This window comes from Schistocerca nitens, chromosome 8, assembly GCF_023898315.1.
Source record: "Schistocerca nitens isolate TAMUIC-IGC-003100 chromosome 8, iqSchNite1.1, whole genome shotgun sequence".
NCBI classification, from domain to species: Eukaryota; Metazoa; Arthropoda; class Insecta; order Orthoptera; family Acrididae; genus Schistocerca; species Schistocerca nitens.
The window spans coordinates 8,567,735-8,591,087 of NC_064621.1; positions in this window are offsets into that span (position 1 = coordinate 8,567,735).

Below are 23,353 nucleotides of genomic sequence, written 5' to 3' on the forward strand. Positions count from 1 at the left end.
CGGAGGACGATGTATTGAATCGCGACGCGATTTGTGTGTTCCATTGTCATTAAGAGGCTCTGAACCTTACAATTAACTGTCAGTTTTGCGTCGGATTCGAAAATCTAGACTCACAGGAGATCGACCATAAGGTGCCCGAGGCAGCACTAGACCCTTGGAGACAAATCGGCTGGAGGACGATGTATTGAATCGCGACGCGATTTGTGTGTTCCATCGTCATTAACAGCCTCTGAACGTTACAATTAACTGTCAGTTTTGCGTCGGATTCGAAAATCTAGACTCACAGGAAAACGACCATAAGGTGCCAGAGGCAGCAATAGACCCTTGGAGACAGGTCGGCCGGAGGACGATGTATTGAATCGCGACGCGATTTGTGTGTTCCATCGTCATTAACAGGCTCTGAACGTTACAATTAACTGTCAGTTTTGCGTCGGATTCGAAAATCTAGACTCACAGGAGATCTACCATAAGGTGCCCGAGGCAGCAATAGACCCTTGGAGGCAGGTCGGCCGGAGGACGATGTATTGAATCGCGACGCGATTTGTGTGTTCCATTGTCATTAAGAGGCTCTGAACCTTACAATTAACTGTCAGTTTTGCGTCGGATTCGAAAATCTAGACTCACAGGAGAACGACCATAAGGTGTCCGAGGCAGCACTAGACCCTTGGAGACAAGTCGGCTGGAGGACGATGTATTGAATCGCGACGCAGTTTGTGTGTTCCATCGTCATTAACAGGCTCTGAACGTTACAATTAACTGTCAGTTTTGCGTCGGATTCGAAAATCTAGACTCAGAGGAGATCGACCATAAGGTGCCCGAGGCAGAAATAGACCCTTGGAGACAGGTCGGCCGGAGGACGATGTATTGAATCGCGACGCGATTTGTGTGTTCCATTGTCATTAAGAGGCTCTGAACGTAACAATTACCTGTCAGTTTTGCGTCGGATTCGAAAATCTAGACTCACAGGAGATCGACCATAAGGTGCCAGAGGCAGCACTAGACCCTTGGAGACAAATCGGCTGGACGACGATGTATTGAATCGCGACGCAATTTGTGTGTTCCATCGTCATTAACAGGCTCTGAACGTTACAATTAACTGTCTGTTTTGCGTCGGATTCGAAAATCTAAACTCACAGGAGATCGACCATAAGGTGCCCGAGGCAGCAATAGACCCTTGGAGACAGGTCGGCCGGAGGACAATGTATTGAATCGCGACGCAATTAGTGTGTTCCATCGTCATTAACAGGCTCTGAACCTTACAATTAACTGTCAGTTTTGCGTCGGATTCGAAAATCTAGACTCACAGGAGATCGACCATAAGGTGCCCGAGGCAGCAATAGACCCTTGGAGACAGGTCGGCCGGAGGACGATGTATTGAATCGCGACGGGATTTGTGTGTTCCATCGTCATTAACAGGCTCTGAACGTTACAATTAACTGTCAGTTTTGCGTCGGATTCGAAAATCTAGACTCACAGGAGATCGACCATAAGGTGCCCGAGGCAGCAATAGACCCTTGGAGACAGGTCGGCCGGTAGACGATGTATTGAATCGCGACGCAATTAGTGTGTTCCATTGTCATTAAGGGGCTCTGAACCTTACAATTAACTGTCAGTTTTGCGTCGGATTCGAAAATCTAGACTCACAGAGGAACGACCATAAGGTGCCGAGGCAGCACTAGACCCTTGGAGACAAGTCGGCTGGAGGACGATGTATTGAATCGCGTCGCGATTTGTGTGTTCCATCGTCATTAACAGGCTCTGAACGTTACAATCAACTGTCAGTTTTGCGTCGGATTCGAAAATCTAGACTCACAGGAGAACGACCATAAGGTGCCCGAGGCAGCAATAGACCCTTGGAGACAGGTCGGCCGGAGGACGATGTATTGAATCGCGACGCAATTTGTGTGTTCCATCGTCATTAACAGGCTCTGAACGTAACAATTACCTGTCAGTTTTGCGTCGGATTCGAAAATCTAGACTCACAGGAGATCGACCATAAGGTGCCCGAGGCAGCACTAGACCCTTGGAGACAAATCGGCTGGACGACGATGTATTGAATCGCGACGCAATTTATGTGTTCCATCGTCATTAACAGGCTCTGAACGTTACAATTAACTGTCTGTTTTGCGTCGGATTCGAAAATCTAAACTCACAGGAGATCGACCATAAGGTGCCCGAGGCAGCAATAGACCCTTGGAGACAGGTCGGCCGGAGGACGATGTATTGAATCGCGACGGGATTTGTGTGTTCCATCGTCATTAACAGGCTCTGAACGTTACAATTAACTGTCAGTTTTGCGTCGGATTCGAAAATCTAGACTCACAGGAGATCGACCATAAGGTGCCCGAGGCAGCAATAGACACTTGGAGGCAGGTCGGCCGGAGGACGATCTATTGAATCGCGACGCGATTTGTGTGTTCCATCGTCATTAACAGGCTCTGAACGTTACAATTAACCGTCAGTTTTGCGTCGGATTCGAAAATCTAGACTCACAGGAGATCGACCATAAGGTGCCCGAGGCAGCAATAGACCCTTGGAGACAGGTCGGCCGGAAGACGATGTATTGAATCGCGACGCAATTTGTGTGTTCCATTGTCATTAAGGGGCTCTGAACCTTACAATTAACTGTCAGTTTTGCGTCGGATTCGAAAATCTAGACTCACAGGAGAACGACCATAAGGTGCCCGAGGCAGCAATAGACCCTTGGAGACAGGTCGGCCGGAGGACGATGTATTGAATCGCGACGCAATTTGTGTGTTCCATCGTCATTAACAGGCTCTGAACGTTACAATTAACTGTCAGTTTTGCGTCGGATTCGAAAATCTAGACTCACAGGAGAGCGACCATAAGGTGCCCGAGGGAGCAATAGACCCTTGGAGACAGGTCGGCCGGAGGACGATGTATTGAATCGCGACGCAATTTGTGTGTTCCATCGTCATGAACAGGCTCTGAACCTTAGAATTAACTGTCAGTTTTGCGTCGGATTCGAAAATCTAGACTCACAGGAGATCGACCATAAGGTGCCCGAGGCAGCAATAGACCCTTGGAGACAGGTCGGCCGGAGGACGATGTATTGAATCGCGACGCGATTTGTGTGTTCCATCGTCATTAACAGGCTCTGAACGTTACAATTAACTGTCAGTTTTGCGTCGGATTCGAAAATCTAGACTCACAGGAGATCGACCATAAGGTGCCCGAGGCAGCAATAGACCCTTGGAGACAGGTCGGCCGGAGGACAATGTATTGAATCGCGACGCAATTAGTGTGTTCCATCGTCATTAACAGGCTCTGAACCTTACAATTAACTGTCAGTTTTGCGTCGGATTCGAAAATCTAGACTCACAGGAGATCGACCATAAGGTGTCCGAGGCAGCACTAGACCCTTGGAGACAAGTCGGCTGGAGGACGATGTATTGAATCGCGACGCAGTTTGTGTGTTCCATCGTCATTAACAGGCTCTGAACGTTACAATTAACTGTCAGTTTTGCGTCGGATTCGAAAATCTAGACTCACAGGAGATCGACCATAAGGTGCCCGAGGCAGCAATAGACCCTTGGAGACAGGTCGGCCGGAGGACGATGTTTTGAATCGCGACGCAATTTGTGTGTTCCATCGTCATTAACAGGCTCTGAACGTTACAATTAACTGTCAGTTTTAGGTCGGATTCGAAAATCTAGACTCACAGAAGAACGACCATAAGGTGCCCGAGGCAGCACTAGACCCTTGGAGACAAGTCGGCTGGAGGACGATGTATTGAATCGCGACGTGATTTGTGTGTTCCATCGTCATTAACAGGCTCTGAACGTTACAATTACCTGTCAGTTTTGCGTCGGATTCGAAAATCTAAACTCACAGGAGATCGACCATAAGGTGCCCGAGGCAGCAATAGACCCTTGGAGACAGGTCGGCCGGAGGACGATGTATTGAATCGCGACGGGATTTGTGTGTTCCATCGTCATTAACAGGCTCTGAACGTAACAATTACCTGTCAGTTTTGCGTCGGATTCGAAAATCTAGACTCACAGGAGATCGACCATAAGGTGCCCGAGGCAGCACTAGACCCTTGGAGACAAGTCGGCTGGAGGACGATGTATTGAATCGCGACGCGATTTGTGTGTTCCATCGTCATTAACAGGCTCTGAACGTTACAATTACCTGTCAGTTTTGCGTCGGATTCGAAAATCTAAACTCACAGGAGATCGACCATAAGGTGCCCGAGGCAGCAATAGACCCTTGGAGACAGGTCGGCCGGAGGACAATGTATTGAATCGCGACGCAATTAGTGTGTTCCATCGTCATTAACAGGCTCTGAACCTTACAATTAACTGTCAGTTTTGCGTCGGATTCGAAAATCTAGACTCACAGGAGATCGACCATAAGGTGCCCGAGGCAGCAATAGACCCTTGGAGACAGGTCGGCCGGAGGACGATGTATTGAATCGCGACGGGATTTGTGTGTTCCATCGTCATTAACAGGCTCTGAACGTTACAATTAACTGTCAGTTTTGCGTCGGATTCGAAAATCTAGACTCACAGGAGATCGACCATAAGGTGCCCGAGGCAGCAATAGACCCTTGGAGACAGGTCGGCCGGTAGACGATGTATTGAATCGCGACGCAATTAGTGTGTTCCATTGTCATTAAGGGGCTCTGAACCTTACAATTAACTGTCAGTTTTGCGTCGGATTCGAAAATCTAGACTCACAGAGGAACGACCATAAGGTGCCGAGGCAGCACTAGACCCTTGGAGACAAGTCGGCTGGAGGACGATGTATTGAATCGCGACGCGATTTGTGTGTTCCATCGTCATTAACAGGCTCTGAACGTTACAATCAACTGTCAGTTTTGCGTCGGATTCGAAAATCTAGACTCACAGGAGAACGACCATAAGGTGCCCGAGGCAGCAATAGACCCTTGGAGACAGGTCGGCCGGAGGACGATGTATTGAATCGCGACGCAATTTGTGTGTTCCATCGTCATTAACAGGCTCTGAACGTAACAATTACCTGTCAGTTTTGCGTCGGATTCGAAAATCTAGACTCACAGGAGATCGACCATAAGGTGCCCGAGGCAGCACTAGACCCTTGGAGACAAATCGGCTGGACGACGATGTATTGAATCGCGACGCAATTTATGTGTTCCATCGTCATTAACAGGCTCTGAACGTTACAATTAACTGTCTGTTTTGCGTCGGATACGAAAAGCTAAACTCACAGGAGATCGACCATAAGGTGCCCGAGGCAGCAATAGACCCTTGGAGACAGGTCGGCCGGAGGACGATGTATTGAATCGCGACGGGATTTGTGTGTTCCATCGTCATTAACAGGCTCTGAACGTTACAATTAACTGTCAGTTTTGCGTCGGATTCGAAAATCTAGACTCACAGGAGATCGACCATAAGGTGCCCGAGGCAGCAATAGACACTTGGAGGCAGGTCGGCCGGAGGACGATCTATTGAATCGCGACGCGATTTGTGTGTTCCATCGTCATTAACAGGCTCTGAACGTTACAATTAACCGTCAGTTTTGCGTCGGATTCGAAAATCTAGACTCACAGGAGATCGACCATAAGGTGCCCGAGGCAGCAATAGACCCTTGGAGACAGGTCGGCCGGAAGACGATGTATTGAATCGCGACGCAATTTGTGTGTTCCATTGTCATTAAGGGGCTCTGAACCTTACAATTAACTGTCAGTTTTGCGTCGGATTCGAAAATCTAGACTCACAGGAGAACGACCATAAGGTGCCCGAGGCAGCAATACACCCTTGGAGACAGGTCGGCCGGAGGACGATGTATTGAATCGCGACGCAATTTGTGTGTTCCATCGTCATTAACAGGCTCTGAACGTTACAATTAACTGTCAGTTTTGCGTCGGATTCGAAAATCTAGACTCACAGGAGAGCGACCATAAGGTGCCCGAGGGAGCAATAGACCCTTGGAGACAGGTCGGCCGGAGGACGATGTATTGAATCGCGACGCAATTTGTGTGTTCCATCGTCATGAACAGGCTCTGAACCTTAGAATTAACTGTCAGTTTTGCGTCGGATTCGAAAATCTAGACTCACAGGAGATCGACCATAAGGTGCCCGAGGCAGCAATAGACCCTTGGAGACAGGTCGGCCGGAGGACGATGTATTGAATCGCGACGCGATTTGTGTGTTCCATCGTCATTAACAGGCTCTGAACGTTACAATTAACTGTCAGTTTTGCGTCGGATTCGAAAATCTAGACTCACAGGAGATCGACCATAAGGTGCCCGAGGCAGCAATAGACCCTTGGAGACAGGTCGGCCGGAGGACAATGTATTGAATCGCGACGCAATTAGTGTGTTCCATCGTCATTAACAGGCTCTGAACCTTACAATTAACTGTCAGTTTTGCGTCGGATTCGAAAATCTAGACTCACAGGAGATCGACCATAAGGTGTCCGAGGCAGCACTAGACCCTTGGAGACAAGTCGGCTGGAGGACGATGTATTGAATCGCGACGCAGTTTGTGTGTTCCATCGTCATTAACAGGCTCTGAACGTTACAATTAACAGTCAGTTTTGTGTCGGATTCGAAAATCTAGACTCACAGGAGATCGACCATAAGGTGCCCGAGGCAGCAATAGACCCTTGGAGACAGGTCGGCCGGAGGACGATGTTTTGAATCGCGACGCAATTTGTGTGTTCCATCGTCATTAACAGGCTCTGAACGTTACAATTAACTGTCAGTTTTAGGTCGGATTCGAAAATCTAGACTCACAGAAGAACGACCATAAGGTGCCCGAGGCAGCACTAGACCCTTGGAGACAAGTCGGCTGGAGGACGATGTATTGAATCGCGACGCGATTTGTGTGTTCCATCGTCATTAACAGGCTCTGAACGTTACAATTACCTGTCAGTTTTGCGTCGGATTCGAAAATCTAAACTCACAGGAGATCGACCATAAGGTGCCCGAGGCAGCAATAGACCCTTGGAGACAGGTCGGCCGGAGGACGATGTATTGAATCGCGACGGGATTTGTGTGTTCCATCGTCATTAACAGGCTCTGAACGTTACAATTAACTGTCAGTTTTGCGTCGGATTCGAAAATCTAGACTCACAGGAGATCGACCATAAGGTGCCCGAGGCAGCACTAGACCCTTGGAGACAAATCGGCTGGACGACGATGTATTGAATCGCGACGCAATTTGTGTGTTCCATCGTCATTAACAGGCTCTGAACGTTACAATTAACTGTCTGTTTTGCGTCGGATTCGAAAATCTAAACTCACAGGAGATCGACCATAAGGTGCCCGAGGCAGCAATAGACCCTTGGAGACAGGTCGGCCGGAGGACGATGTATTGAATCGCGATGGGATTTGTGTGTTCCATCGTCATTAACAGGCTCTGAACGTTACAATTAACTGTCAGTTTTGCGTCGGATTCGATAATCTAGACTCACAGGAAATCGACCATAAGGTGCCCGAGGCAGCAATAGACCCTTGGAGACAGGTCGGCCGGATGACGATATATTGAATCGCGACGCGATTTGTGTGTTCCATTGTCATTAAGAGGCTCTGAACCTTACAATTAACTGTCAGTTTTGCGTCGGATTCGAAAATCTAGACTCACAGGAGATCGACCATAAGGTGCCCGAGGCAGCACTAGACCCTTGGAGACAAATCGGCTGGAGGACGATGTATTGAATCGCGACGCGATTTGTGTGTTCCATCGTCATTAACAGCCTCTGAACGTTACAATTAACTGTCAGTTTTGCGTCGGATTCGAAAATCTAGACTCACAGGAAAACGACCATAAGGTGCCAGAGGCAGCAATAGACCCTTGGAGACAAATCGGCTGGACGACGATGTATTGAATCGCGACGCAATTTGTGTGTTCCATCGTCATTAACAGGCTCTGAACGTTACAATTAACTGTCTGTTTTGCGTCGGATTCGAAAATCTAAACTCACAGGAGATCGACCATAAGGTGCCCCAGGCAGCAATAGACCCTTGGAGACAGGTCGGCCGGAGGACGATGTATTGAATCGCGACGGGATTTGTGTGTTCCATCGTCATTAACAGGCTCTGAACGTAACAATTACCTGTCAGTTTTGCGTCGGATTCGAAAATCTAGACTCACAGGAGATCGACCATAAGGTGCCCGAGGCAGCACTAGACCCTTGGAGACAAGTCGGCTGGAGGACGATGTATTGAATCGCGACGCGATTTGTGTGTTCCATCGTCATTAACAGGCTCTGAACGTTACAATTACCTGTCAGTTTTGCGTCGGATTCGAAAATCTAAACTCACAGGAGATCGACCATAAGGTGCCCGAGGCAGCAATAGACCCTTGGAGACAGGTCGGCCGGAGGACAATGTATTGAATCGCGACGCAATTAGTGTGTTCCATCGTCATTAACAGGCTCTGAACCTTACAATTAACTGTCAGTTTTGCGTCGGATTCGAAAATCTAGACTCACAGGAGATCGACCATAAGGTGCCCGAGGCAGCAATAGACCCTTGGAGACAGGTCGGCCGGAGGACGATGTATTGAATCGCGACGGGATTTGTGTGTTCCATCGTCATTAACAGGCTCTGAACGTTACAATTAACTGTCAGTTTTGCGTCGGATTCGAAAATCTAGACTCACAGGAGATCGACCATAAGGTGCCCGAGGCAGCAATAGACCCTTGGAGACAGGTCGGCCGGTAGACGATGTATTGAATCGCGACGCAATTAGTGTGTTCCATTGTCATTAAGGGGCTCTGAACCTTACAATTAACTGTCAGTTTTGCGTCGGATTCGAAAATCTAGACTCACAGAGGAACGACCATAAGGTGCCGAGGCAGCACTAGACCCTTGGAGACAAGTCGGCTGGACGACGATGTATTGAATCGCGACGCAATTTGTGTGTTCCATCGTCATTAACAGGCTCTGAACGTTACAATTAACTGTCTGTTTTGCGTCGGATTCGAAAATCTAAACTCACAGGAGATCGACCATAAGGTGCCCGAGGCAGCAATAGACCCTTGGAGACAGGTCGGCCGGAGGACGATGTATTGAATCGCGACGGGATTTGTGTGTTCCATCGTCATTAACAGGCTCTGAACGTAACAATTACCTGTCAGTTTTGCGTCGGATTCGAAAATCTAGACTCACAGGAGATCGACCATAAGGTGCCCGAGGCAGCACTAGACCCTTGGAGACAAATCGGCTGGACGACGATGTATTGAATCGCGACGCAATTTGTGTGTTCCATCGTCATTAACAGGCTCTGAACGTAACAATTAACTGTCTGTTTTGCGTCGGATTCGAAAATCTAAACTCACAGGAGATCGACCATAAGGTGCCCGAGGCAGCAATAGACCCTTGGAGACAGGTCGGCCGGAGGACGATGTATTGAATCGCGATGGGATTTGTGTGTTCCATCGTCATTATCAGTTTCTGAACGTTACAATTAACTGTCAGTTTTGCGTCGGATTCGATAATCTAGACTCACAGGAAATCGACCATAAGGTGCCCGAGGCAGCAATAGACCCTTGGAGACAGGTCGGCCGGATGACGATATATTGAATCGCGACGCGATTTGTGTGTTCCATTGTCATTAAGAGGCTCTGAACCTTACAATTAACTGTCAGTTTTGCGTCGGATTCGAAAATCTAGACTCACAGGAGATCGACCATAAGGTGCCCGAGGCAGCACTAGACCCTTGGAGACAAATCGGCTGGAGGACGATGTATTGAATCGCGACGCGATTTGTGTGTTCCATCGTCATTAACAGCCTCTGAACGTTACAATTAACTGTCAGTTTTGCGTCGGATTCGAAAATCTAGACTCACAGGAAAACGACCATAAGGTGCCAGAGGCAGCAATAGACCCTTGGAGACAAATCGGCTGGACGACGATGTATTGAATCGCGACGCAATTTGTGTGTTCCATCGTCATTAACAGGCTCTGAACGTTACAATTAACTGTCTGTTTTGCGTCGGATTCGAAAATCTAAACTCACAGGAGATCGACCATAAGGTGCCCGAGGCAGCAATAGACCCTTGGAGACAGGTCGGCCGGAGGACGATGTATTGAATCGCGACGGGATTTGTGTGTTCCATCGTCATTAACAGGCTCTGAACGTTACAATTAACTGTCTGTTTTGCGTCGGATTCGATAATCTAGACTCACAGGAGATCGACCATAAGGTGCCCGAGGCAGCAATAGACCCTTGGAGACAGGACGGCCGGAGGACGATGTATTGAATCGCGACGCGATTTGTGTGTTCCATTGTCATTAAGAGGCTCTGAACCTTACAATTAACTGTCAGTTTTGCGTCGGATTCGAAAATCTAGACTCAAAGGAGATCGACCATAAGGTGCCCGAGGCAGCACTAGACCCTTGGAGACAAATCGGCTGGAGGACGATGTATTGAATCGCGACGCGATTTGTGTGTTCCATCGTCATTAACAGCCTCTGAACGTTACAATTAACTGTCAGTTTTGCGTCGGATTCGAAAATCTAGACTCACAGGAAAACGACCATAAGGTGCCAGAGGCAGCAATAGACCCTTGGAGACAGGTCGGCCGGAGGACGATGTATTGAATCGCGACGCAATTTGTGTGTTCCATCGTCATTAACAGGCTCTGAACCTTACAATTAACTGTCAGTTTTGCGTCGGATTCGAAAATCTAGACTCACAGGAGATCGACCATAAGGTGCCCGAGGCAGCAATAGACCCTTGGAGACAGGTCGGCCGGAGGACAATGTATTGAATCGCGACGCAATTAGTGTGTTCCATCGTCATTAACAGGCTCTGAACCTTACAATTAACTGTCAGTTTTGCGTCGGATTCGAAAATCTAGACTCACAGGAGATCGACCATAAGGTGCCCGAGGCAGCAATAGACCCTTGGAGACAGGTCGGCCGGAGGACGATGTATTGAATCGCGACGCGATTTGTGTGTTCCATCGTCATTAACAGGCTCTGAACGTTACAATTAACTGTCAGTTTTGCGTCGGATTCGAAAATCTAGACTCACAGGAGATCGACCATAAGGTGCCCGAGGCAGCAATAGACCCTTGGAGGCAGGTCGGCCGGAGGACGATGTATTGAATCGCGACGCGATTTGTGTGTTCCATTGTCATTAAGAGGCTCTGAACCTTACAATTAACTGTCAGTTTTGCGTCGGATTCGAAAATCTAGACTCACAGGAGAACGACCATAAGGTTTCCGAGGCAGCACTAGACCCTTGGAGACAAGTCGGCTGGAGGACGATGTATTGAATCGCGACGCAGTTTGTGTGTTCCATCGTCATTAACAGGCTCTGAACGTTACAATTAACTGTCAGTTTTGCGTCGGATTCGAAAATCTAGACTCACAGGAGATCGACCATAAGGTGCCCGAGGCAGAAATAGACCCTTGGAGACAGGTCGGCCGGAGGACGATGTATTGAATCGCGACGCGATCTTGTGTTCCATTGTCATTAAGAGGCTCTGAACGTAAGAATTACCTGTCAGTTTTGCGTCGGATTCGAAAATCTAGACTCACAGGAGATCGACCATAAGGTGCCCGAGGCAGCACTAGACCCTTGGAGACAAGTCGGCTGGACGACGATGTATTGAATCGCGACGCAATTTGTGTGTTCCATCGTCATTAACAGGCTCTGAACGTTACAATTAACTCTCTGTTTTGCGTCGGATTCGAAAATCTAAACTCACAGGAGATCGACCATAAGGTGCCCGAGGCAGCAATAGACCCTTGGAGACAGGTCGGCCGGAGGACAATGTATTGAATCGCGACGCAATTAGTGTGTTCCATCGTCATTAACAGGCTCTGAACCTTACAATTAACTGTCAATTTTGCGTCGGATTCGAAAATCTAGACTCACAGGAGATCGACCATAAGGTGCCCGAGGCAGCAATAGACCCTTGGAGACAGGTCGGCCGGAGGACGATGTATTGAATCGCGACGGGATTTGTGTGTTCCATCGTCATTAACAGGCTCTGAACGTTACAATTAACTGTCAGTTTTGCGTCGGATTCGAAAATCTAGACTCACAGGAGATCGACCATAAGGTGCCCGAGGCAGCAATAGACCCTTGGAGACAGGTCGGCCGGTAGACGATGTATTGAATCGCGACGCAATTTGTGTGTTCCATTGTCATTAAGGGGCTCTGAACCTTACAATTAACTGTCAGTTTTGCGTCGGATTCGAAAATCTAGACTGACAGAGGAACGACCATAAGGTGCCGAGGCAGCACTAGACCCTTGGAGACAAGTCGGCTGGAGGACGATGTATTGAATCGCGACGCGATTTGTGTGTTCCATCGTCATTAACAGGCTCTGAACGTTACAATCAACTGTCAGTTTTGCGTCGGATTCGAAAATCTAGACTCACAGGAGAACGACCATAAGGTGCCCGAGGCAGCAATAGACCCTTGGAGACAGGTCGGCCGGAGGACGATGTATTGAATCGCGACGCAATTTGTCTGTTCCATCGTCATTAACAGGCTCTGAACGTAACAATTACCTGTCAGTTTTGCGTCGGATTCGAAAATCTAGACTCACAGGAGATCGACCATAAGGTGCCCGAGGCAGCACTAGACCCTTGGAGACAAATCGGCTGGACGACGATGTATTGAATCGCGACGCAACTTGTGTGTTCCATCGTCATTAACAGGCTCTGAACGTTACAATTAACTGTCTGTTTTGCGTCGGATTCGAAATTCTAAACTCACAGGAGATCGACCATAAGGTGCCCGAGGCAGCAATAGACCCTTGGAGACAGGTCGGCCGGAGGACGATGTATTGAATCGCGACGGGATTTGTGTGTTCCATCGTCATTAACAGTTTCTGAACGTTACAATTAACTGTCAGTTTTGCGTCGGATTCGATAATCTAGACTCACAGGAGATCGACCATAAGGTGCCCGAGGCAGCAATAGATCCTTGGAGACAGGTCGGCCGGAGGACGATGTATTGAATCGCGACGCGATTTGTGTGTTCCATTGTCATTAAGAGGCTCTGAACCTTACAATTAACTGTCAGTTTTGCGTCGGATTCGAAAATCTAGACTCACAGGAAAACGACCATAAGGTGCCAGAGGCAGCAATAGACCCTTGGAGACAAATCGGCTGGACGACGATGTATTGAATCGCGACGCAATTTGTGTGTTCCATCGTCATTAACAGGCTCTGAACGTTACAATTAACTGTCTGTTTTGCGTCGGATTCGAAAATCTAAACTCACAGGAGATCGACCATAAGGTGCCCGAGGCAGCAATAGACCCTTGGAGACAAGGCGGCCGGAGGACGATGTATTGAATCGCGACGGGATTTGTGTGTTCCATCGTCATTAACAGGCTCTGAACGTTACAATTAACTGTCAGTTTTGCGTCGGATTCGATAATCTAGACTCACAGGAGATCGACCATAAGGTGCCCGAGGCAGCAATAGACCCTTGGAGACAGGACGGCCGGAGGACGATGTATTGAATCGCGACGCGATTTGTGTGTTCCATTGTCATTAAGAGGCTCTGAACCTTACAATTAACTGTCAGTTTTGCGTCGGATTCGAAAATCTAGACTCACAGGAGATCGACCATAAGGTGCCCGAGGCAGCACTAGACCCTTGGAGACAAATCGGCTGGAGGACGATGTATTGAATCGCGACGCGATTTGTGTGTTCCATCGTCATTAACAGCCTCTGAACGTTACAATTAACTGTCAGTTTTGCGTCGGATTCGAAAATCTAGACTCACAGGAAAACGACCATAAGGTGCCAGAGGCAGCAATAGACCCTTGGAGACAGGTCGGCCGGAGGACGATGTATTGAATCGCGACGCAATTAGTGTGTTCCATCGTCATTAACAGGCTCTGAACCTTACAATTAACTGTCAGTTTTGCGTCGGATTCGAAAATCTAGACTCACAGGAGATCGACCATAAGGTGCCCGAGGCAGCAATAGACCCTTGGAGACAGGTCGGCCGGAGGACAATGTATTGAATCGCGACGCAATTAGTGTGTTCCATCGTCATTAACAGGCTCTGAACCTTACAATTAACTGTCAGTTTTGCGTCGGATTCGAAAATCTAGACTCACAGGAGATCGACCATAAGGTGCCCGAAGCAGCAATAGACCCTTGGAGACAGGTCGGCCGGAGGACGATGTATTGAATCGCGACGGGATTTGTGTGTTCCATCGTCATTAACAGGCTCTGAACGTTACAATTAACTGTCAGTTTTGCGTCGGATTCGAAAATCTAGACTCACAGGAGATCGACCATAAGGTGCCCGAGGCAGCAATAGACCCTTGGAGGCAGGTCGGCCGGAGGACGATGTATTGAATCGCGACGCGATTTGTGTGTTCCATTGTCATTAAGAGGCTCTGAACCTTACAATTAACTGTCAGTTTTGCGTCGGATTCGAAAATCTAGACTCACAGGAGAACGACCATAAGGTGTCCGAGGCAGCACTAGACCCTTGGAGACAAGTCGGCTGGAGGACGATGTATTGAATCGCGACGCAGTTTGTGTGTTCCATCGTCATTAACAGGCTCTGAACGTTACAATCAACTGTCAGTTTTGCGTCGGATTCGAAAATCTAGACTCACAGGAGAACGACCATAAGGTGCCCGAGGCAGCAATAGACCCTTGGAGACAGGTCGGCCGGAGGACGATGTATTGAATCGCGACGCAATTTGTGTGTTCCATCGTCATTAACAGGCTCTGAACGTTACAATTAACTGTCAGTTTTGCGTCGGATTCAAAAATCTAGACTCACAGGAGAACGACCATAAGGTGCCCGAGGGAGCAATAGACCCTTGGAGACAGGTTGGCCGGAGGACGATGTATTGAATCGCGACGCAATTTGTGTGTTCCATCGTCATGAACAGGCTCTGAACCTTACAATTAACTGTCAGTTTTGCGTCGGATTCGAAAATCTAGACTCACAGGAGATCGACCATAAGGTGCCCGAGGCAGCAATAGACCCTTGGAGACAGGTCGGCCGGAGGACGATGTATTGAATCGCGACGCGATTTGTGTGTTCCATCGTCATTAACAGGCTCTGAACGTTACAATTAACTGTCAGTTTTGCGTCGGATTCGAAAATCTAGACTCACAGGAGATCGACCATAAGGTGCCCGAGGCAGCAATAGACCCTTGGAGACAGGTCGGCCGGAGGACGATGTATTGAATCGCGACGGGATTTGTGTGTTCCATCGTCATTAACAGGCTCTGAACGTTACAATTAACTGTCAGTTTTGCGTCGGATTCGAAAATCTAGACTCACAGGAGATCGACCATAAGGTGCCCGAGGCAGCAATAGACCCTTGGAGGCAGGTCGGCCGGAGGACGATGTATTGAATCGCGACGCGATTTGTGTGTTCCATTGTCATTAAGAGGCTCTGAACCTTACAATTAACTGTCAGTTTTGCGTCGGATTCGAAAATCTAGACTCACAGGAGAACGACCATAAGGTGTCCGAGGCAGACTAGACCCTTGGAGACAAGTCGGCTGGAGGACGATGTATTGAATCGCGACGCAGTTTGTGTGTCCCATCGTCATTAACAGGCTCTGAACGTTACAACTAACTGTCAGTTTTGCGTCGGATTCGAAAATCTAGACTCACAGGAGATCGACTATAAGGTGCCCGAGGCAGCAATAGACCCTTGGAGACAGGTCGGCCGGAGGACGATGTATTGAATCGCGACGCAATTTGTGTGTTCCATCGTCATTAACAGGCTCTGAACGTTACAATTAACTGTCAGTTTTGCGTCGGATTCGAAAATCTAGACTCACAGGAGATCGACCATAAGGTGCCCGAGGCAGCACTAGACCCTTGGAGACAAATCGGCTGGACGACGAAGTATTATATCGCGACGCAATTTGTGTGTTCCATCGTCATTAACAGGCTCTGAACGTTACAATTAACTGTCAGTTTTGCGTCGGATTCGAAAATCTAAACTCACAGGAGATCGACCATAAGGTGCCCGAGGCAGCAATAGACCCTTGGAGACAGGTCGGCCGGAGGACGATGTATTGAATCGCGACGGGATTTGTGTGTTCCATCGTCATTAACAGGCTCTGAACGTTACAATTAACTGTCAGTTTTGCGTCGGATTCGAAAATCTAGACTCACAGGAGATCGACCATAAGGTGCCCGAGGCAGAAATAGACCCTTGGAGACAGGTCGGCCGGAGGACGATGTATTGAATCGCGACGCAATTTGTGTGTTCCATTGTCATTAAGAGGCTCTGAACGTTACAATTACCTGTCAGTTTTGCGTCGGATTCGAAAATCTAGACTCACAGGAGATCGACCATAAGGTGCCCGAGGCAGCACTAGACCCTTGGAGACAAATCGGCTGGACGACGATGTATTGAATCGCGACGCGATTTGTGTGTTCCATCGTCATTAACAGGCTCTGAACGTTACAATTAACTGTCAGTTTTGCGTCGGATTCGATAATCTAGACTCACAGGAGATCGACCATAAGGTGCCCGAGGCAGCAATAGACCCTTGGAGACAGGTCGGCCGGAGGACGATGTATTGAATCGCGACGCGATTTGTGTGTTCCATTGTCATTAAGAGGCTCTGAACCTTACAATTAACCGTCAGTTTTGCGTCGGATTCGTAAATCTAGACTCACAGGAGATCGACCATAAGTTGCCCGAGGCAGCACTAGACCCTTGGAGACTAATCGGCTGGAGGACGATGTATTGAATCGCGACGCGATTTGTGTATTCCATCGTCATTAACAGCCTCTGAAAGTTACAATTAACTGTCAGTTTTGCGTCGGATTCGAAAATCTAGACTCACAGGAAAACGACCATAAGGTGCCGCGAGGCAGCAATAGACCCTTGGAGACAGGTCGGCCGGAGGACGATGTATTGAATCGCGACGCAATCAGTGTGCTCCATCGTTATTAACAGGCTCTGAACCTTACAATTAACTGTCAGTTTTGCGTCGGACTCGAAAATCTAGACTCACAGGAGATCGACCATAAGGTGCCCGAGGCAGCAATAGACCCTTGGAGACAGGTCGGCCGGAGGACAATGTATTGAATCGCGACGCGATTTGTGTGTTCCATCGTCATTAACAGGCTCTGAACGTTACAATTAACTGTCAGTTTTGCGTCGGATTCGACAATCTAGACTCACAGGAGATCGACCATAAGGTGCCCGAGGCAGCAATAGACCCTTGGAGACAGGTCGGCCGGAGGACGATGTATTGAATCGCGAAGCGATTTGTGTGTTCCATCGTCATTAACATGCTCTGAACGTTACAATTAACTGTCAGTTTTGCGTCGGATTCGAAAATCTAGACTCACAGGAGATCGACCATAAGGTGCCCGAGGCAGCAATAGACACTTGGAGGCAGGTCGGCCGGAGGACGATGTATTGAATCGCGACGCGATTTGTGTGTTCCATCGTCATTAACAGGCTCTGAACGTTACAATTAACCGTCAGTTTTGCGTCGAATTCGAAAATCTAGACTCACAGGAGATCGACCATAAGGTGCCCGAGGCAGCAATAGACCCTTGGAGACAGGTCGGCCGGAGGACGATGTATTGTATCGCGACGGGATTTGTGTGTTCCATCGTCATTAACAGGCTCTGAACGTTACAATTAACTGTCAGTTTTGCGTCGGATTCGAAAATCTAGACTCACAGGAGATCGACCATAAGGTGCCCGAGGCAGCAATAGACCCTTGGAGACAGGTCGGCCGGAGGACGATGTATTGAATCGCGACGGGATTTGTGTGTTCCATCGTCATTAACAGGCTCTGAACGTTACAATTAACTGTCAGTTTTGCGTCGGTTTCGATAATCTAGACTCACAGGAGATCGACCATAAGGTGCCCGAAACAGCAATAGACCCTTGGAGACAGGTTGGCCGGAGGACGATGTATTGAATCGCGACGGGATTTGTGTGTTCCATCGTCATTAACAGGCTCTGAACGTTACAATTAACTGTCAGTTTTGCGTCGGATTCGAAAATCTAGACTCACAGGAGATCGACCATAAGGTGCCCGAGGCAGCAATAGACACTTGGAGGCAGGTCGGCCGGAGGACGATGTATTGAATCGCGACGCGATTTGTGTGTTCCATCGTCATTAACAGGCTCTGAACGTTACAATTAACCGTCAGTTTTGCGTCGGATTCGAAAATCTAGACTCACAGGAGGTCGACCATAAGGTGCCCGAGGCAGCAATAGACCCTTGGAGACAGGTCGGCCGGAAGACGATGTATTGAATCGCGACGCAATTTGTGTGTTCCATCGTCATTAACAGGCTCTGAACGTTACAATTAACTGTCAGTTTTGCGTCGGATTGGAAAATCTAGACTCACAGGAGAACGACCATAAGGTGCCCGAGGCAGCAATAGACCCTTGGAGACAGGTCGGCCGGAGGACGATGTATTGAATCGCGACGGGATTTGTGTGTTCCATCGTCATTAACAGGCTCTGAACGTTACAATTAACTGTCAGTTTTGCGTCGGATTCGAAAATCTAGACTCACAGGAGATCGACCATAAGGTGCCCGAGGCAGCAATAGACCCTTGGAGGCAGGTCGGCCGGAGGACGATGTATTGAATCGCGACGCGATTTGTATGTTCCATTGTCATTAAGAGGCTCTGAACCTCACAATTAACTGTCAGTTTTGCGTCGGATTCGAAAATCTAGACTCACAGGAGAACGACCATAAGGTGTCCGAGGCAGCACTAGACCCTTGGAGACAAGTCGGCTGGAGGACGATGTATTGAATCGCGACGCAGTTTGTGTGTTCCATCGTCATTAACAGGCTCTGAACGTTACAATCAACTGTCAGTTTTGCGTCGGATTCGAAAATCTAGACTCACAGGAGAACGACCATAAGGTGCCCGAGGCAGCAATAGACCCTTGGAGACAGGTCGGCCGGAGGACGATGTATTGAATCGCGACGCAATTTGTGTGTTCCATCGTCATTAACAGGCTCTGAACGTTACAATTAACTGTCAGTTTTGCGTCGGATTCAAAAATCTAGACTCACAGGAGAACGACCATAAGGTGCCCGAGGGAGCAATAGACCCTTGGAGACAGGTTGGCCGGAGGACGATGTATTGAATCGCGACGCAATTTGTGTGTTCCATCGTCATGAACAGGCTCTGAACCTTACAATTAACTGTCAGTTTTGCGTCGGATTCGAAAATCTAGACTCACAGGAGATCAACCATAAGGTGCCCGAGGCAGCAATAGACCCTTGGAGACAGGTCGGCCGGAGGACGATGTATTGAATCGCGACGCGATTTGTGTGTTCCATCGTCATTAACAGGCTCTGAACGTTACAATTAACTGTCAGTTTTGCGTAGGATTCGAAAATCTAGACTCACAGGAGATCGACCATAAGGTGCCCGAGGCAGCAATAGACCCTTGGAGACAGGTCGGCCGGAGGACGATGTATTGAATCGCGACGGGATTTGTGTGTTCCATCGTCATTAACAGGCTCTGAACGTTACAATTAACTGTCAGTTTTGCGTCGGATTCGAAAATCTAGACTCACAGGAGATCGACCATAAGGTGCCCGAGGCAGCAATAGACCCTTGGAGGCAGGTCGGCCGGAGGACGATGTATTGAATCGCGACGCGATTTGTGTGTTCCATTGTCATTAAGAGGCTCTGAACCTTACAATTAACTGTCAGTTTTGCGTCGGATTCGAAAATCTAGACTCACAGGAGAACGACCATAAGGTGTCCGAGGCAGACTAGACCCTTGGAGACAAGTCGGCTGGAGGACGATGTATTGAATCGCGACGCAGTTTGTGTGTCCCATCGTCATTAACAGGCTCTGAACGTTACAACTAACTGTCAGTTTTGCGTCGGATTCGAAAATCTAGACTCACAGGAGATCGACTATAAGGTGCCCGAGGCAGCAATAGACCCTTGGAGACAGGTCGGCCGGAGGACGATGTATTGAATCGCGACGCAATTTGTGTGTTCCATCGTCATTAACAGGCTCTGAACGTTACAATTAACTGTCAGTTTTGCGTCGGATTCGAAAATCTAGACTCACAGGAGATCGACCATAAGGTGCCCGAGGCAGCACTAGACCCTTGGAGACAAATCGGCTGGACGACGAAGTATTATATCGCGACGCAATTTGTGTGTTCCATCGTCATTAACAGGCTCTGAACGTTACAATTAACTGTCAGTTTTGCGTCGGATTCGAAAATCTAGACTCACAGGAGATCGACCATAAGGTGCCCGAGGCAGCAATAGACACTTGGAGGCAGGTCGGCCGGAGGACGATGTATTGAATCGCGACGCGATTTGTGTGTTCCATCGTCATTAACAGGCTCTGAACGTTACAATTAACCGTCAGTTTTGCGTCGAATTCGAAAATCTAGACTCACAGGAGATCGACCATAAGGTGCCCGAGGCAGCAATAGACCCTTGGAGACAGGTCGGCCGGAAGACGATGTATTGAATCGCGACGCAATTTGTGTGTTCCATTGTCATTAAGGGGCTCTGAACGTTACAATTAACTGTCAGTTTTGCGTCGGATTCGAAAATCTAGACTCACAGGAGAACGACCATAAGGTGCCCGAGGCAGCACTAGACCCTTGGAGACAAGTCGGCTGGAGGACGATGTATTGAATCGCGACGCGATTTGTGTGTTCCATCGTCATTAACAGGCTCTGAACGTTACAATTAACTGTCAGTTTTGCGTCGGATTCGAAAATCTAGACTCACAGGAGAACGACCATAAGGTGCCCGATGGAGCAATAGACCTTTGGAGACAGGTCGGCCGGAGGACGATGTATTGAATCGCGACGCGATTTGTGTGTTCCATCGTCATTAACAGGCTCTGAACGTTACAATTAACTGTCAGTTTTGCGTCGGATTCGAAAATCTAGACTCACAGGAGATCGACCATAAGGTGCCCGAGGCAGCAATAGACCCTTGGAGACAGGTCGGCCGGAGGACGATGTATTGAATCGCGACGGGATTTGTGTGTTCCATCGTCATTAACAGGCTCTGAACGTTACAATTAACTGTCAGTTTTGCGTCGGATTCGAAAATCTAAACTCACAGGAGATCGACCATAAGGTGCCCGAGGCAGCAATAGACCCTTGGAGACAGGTCGGCCGGAGGACGATGTTTTGAATCGCGACGCGATTTGTGTGTTCCATCGTCATTAACAGGCTCTGAACGTTACAATTAACTGTCAGTTTTGCGTCGGATTCGATAATCTAGACTCACAGGAGATCGACCATAAGGTGCCCGAGGCAGCAATAGACCCTTGGAGACAGGTCGGCCGGAGGACGATGTATTGAATCGCGACGCGATTTGTGTGTTCCATTGTCATTAAGAGGCTCTGAACCTTACAATTAACCGTCAGTTTTGCGTCGGATTCGAAAATCTAGACTCACAGGAGATCGACCATAAGTTGCCCGAGGCAGCACTAGACCCTTGGAGACTAATCGGCTGGAGGACGATGTATTGAATCGCGACGCGATTTGTGTATTCCATCGTCATTAACAGCCTCTGAAAGTTACAATTAACTGTCAGTTTTGCGTCGGATTCGAAAATCTAGACTCACAGGAAAACGACCATAAGGTGCCGCGAGGCAGCAATAGACCCTTGGAGACAGGTCGGCCGGAGGACGATGTATTGAATCGCGACGCAATTAGTGTGCTCCATCGTTATTAACAGGCTCTGAACCTTACAATTAACTGTCAGTTTTGCGTCGGACTCGAAAATCTAGACTCACAGGAGATCGACCATAAGGTGCCCGAGGCAGCAATAGACCCTTGGAGACAGGTCGGCCGGAGGACAATGTATTGAATCGCGACGCGATTTGTGTGTTCCATCGTCATTAACAGGCTCTGAACGTTACAATTAACTGTCAGTTTTGCGTCGGATTCGAAAATCTAGACTCACAGGAGATCGACCATAAGGTGCCCGAGGCAGCAATAGACCCTTGGAGACAGGTCGGCCGGAGGACGATGTATTGAATCGCGAAGCGATTTGTGTGTTCCATCGTCATTAACATGCTCTGAACGTTACAATTAACTGTCAGTTTTGCGTCGGATTCGAAAATCTAGACTCACAGGAGATCGACCATAAGGTGCCCGAGGCAGCAATAGACACTTGGAGGCAGGTCGGCCGGAGGACGATGTATTGAATCGCGACGCGATTTGTGTGTTCCATCGTCATTAACAGGCTCTGAACGTTACAATTAACCGTCAGTTTTGCGTCGAATTCGAAAATCTAGACTCACAGGAGATCGACCATAAGGTGCCCGAGGCAGCAATAGACCCTTGGAGACAGGTCGGCCGGAAGACGATGTATTGAATCGCGACGCAATTTGTGTGTTCCATTGTCATTAAGGGGCTCTGAACGTTACAATTAACTGTCAGTTTTGCGTCGGATTCGAAAATCTAGACTCACAGGAGAACGACCATAAGGTGCCCGAGGCAGCACTAGACCCTTGGAGACAAGTCGGCTGGAGGACGATGTATTGAATCGCGACGCGATTTGTGTGTTCCATCGTCATTAACAGGCTCTGAACGTTACAATTAACTGTCAGTTTTGCGTCGGATTCGAAAATCTAGACTCACAGGAGAACGACCATAAGGTGCCCGATGGAGCAATAGACCTTTGGAGACAGGTCGGCCGGAGGACGATGTATTGAATCGCGACGCGATTTGTGTGTTCCATCGTCATTAACAGGCTCTGAACGTTACAATTAACTGTCAGTTTTGCGTCGGATTCGAAAATCTAGACTCACAGGAGATCGACCATAAGGTGCCCGAGGCAGCAATAGACCCTTGGAGACAGGTCGGCCGGAGGACGATGTATTGAATCGCGACGGGATTTGTGTGTTCCATCGTCATTAACAGGCTCTGAACGTTACAATTAACTGTCAGTTTTGCGTCGGTTTCGATAATCTAGACTCACAGGAGATCGACCATAAGGTGCCCGAAACAGCAATAGACCCTTGGAGACAGGTTGGCCGGAGGACGATGTATTGAATCGCGACGGGATTTGTGTGTTCCATCGTCATTAACAGGCTCTGAACGTTACAATTAACTGTCAGTTTTGCGTCGGATTCGAAAATCTAGACTCACAGGAGATCGACCATAAGGTGCCCGAGGCAGCAATAGACACTTGGAGGCAGGTCGGCCGGAGGACGATGTATTGAATCGCGACGCGATTTGTGTGTTCCATCGTCATTAACAGGCTCTGAACGTTACAATTAACCGTCAGTTTTGCGTCGGATTCGAAAATCTAGACTCACAGGAGGTCGACCATAAGGTGCCCGAGGCAGCAATAGACCCTTGGAGACAGGTCGGCCGGAAGACGATGTATTGAATCGCGACGCAATTTGTGTGTTCCATCGTCATTAACAGGCTCTGAACGTT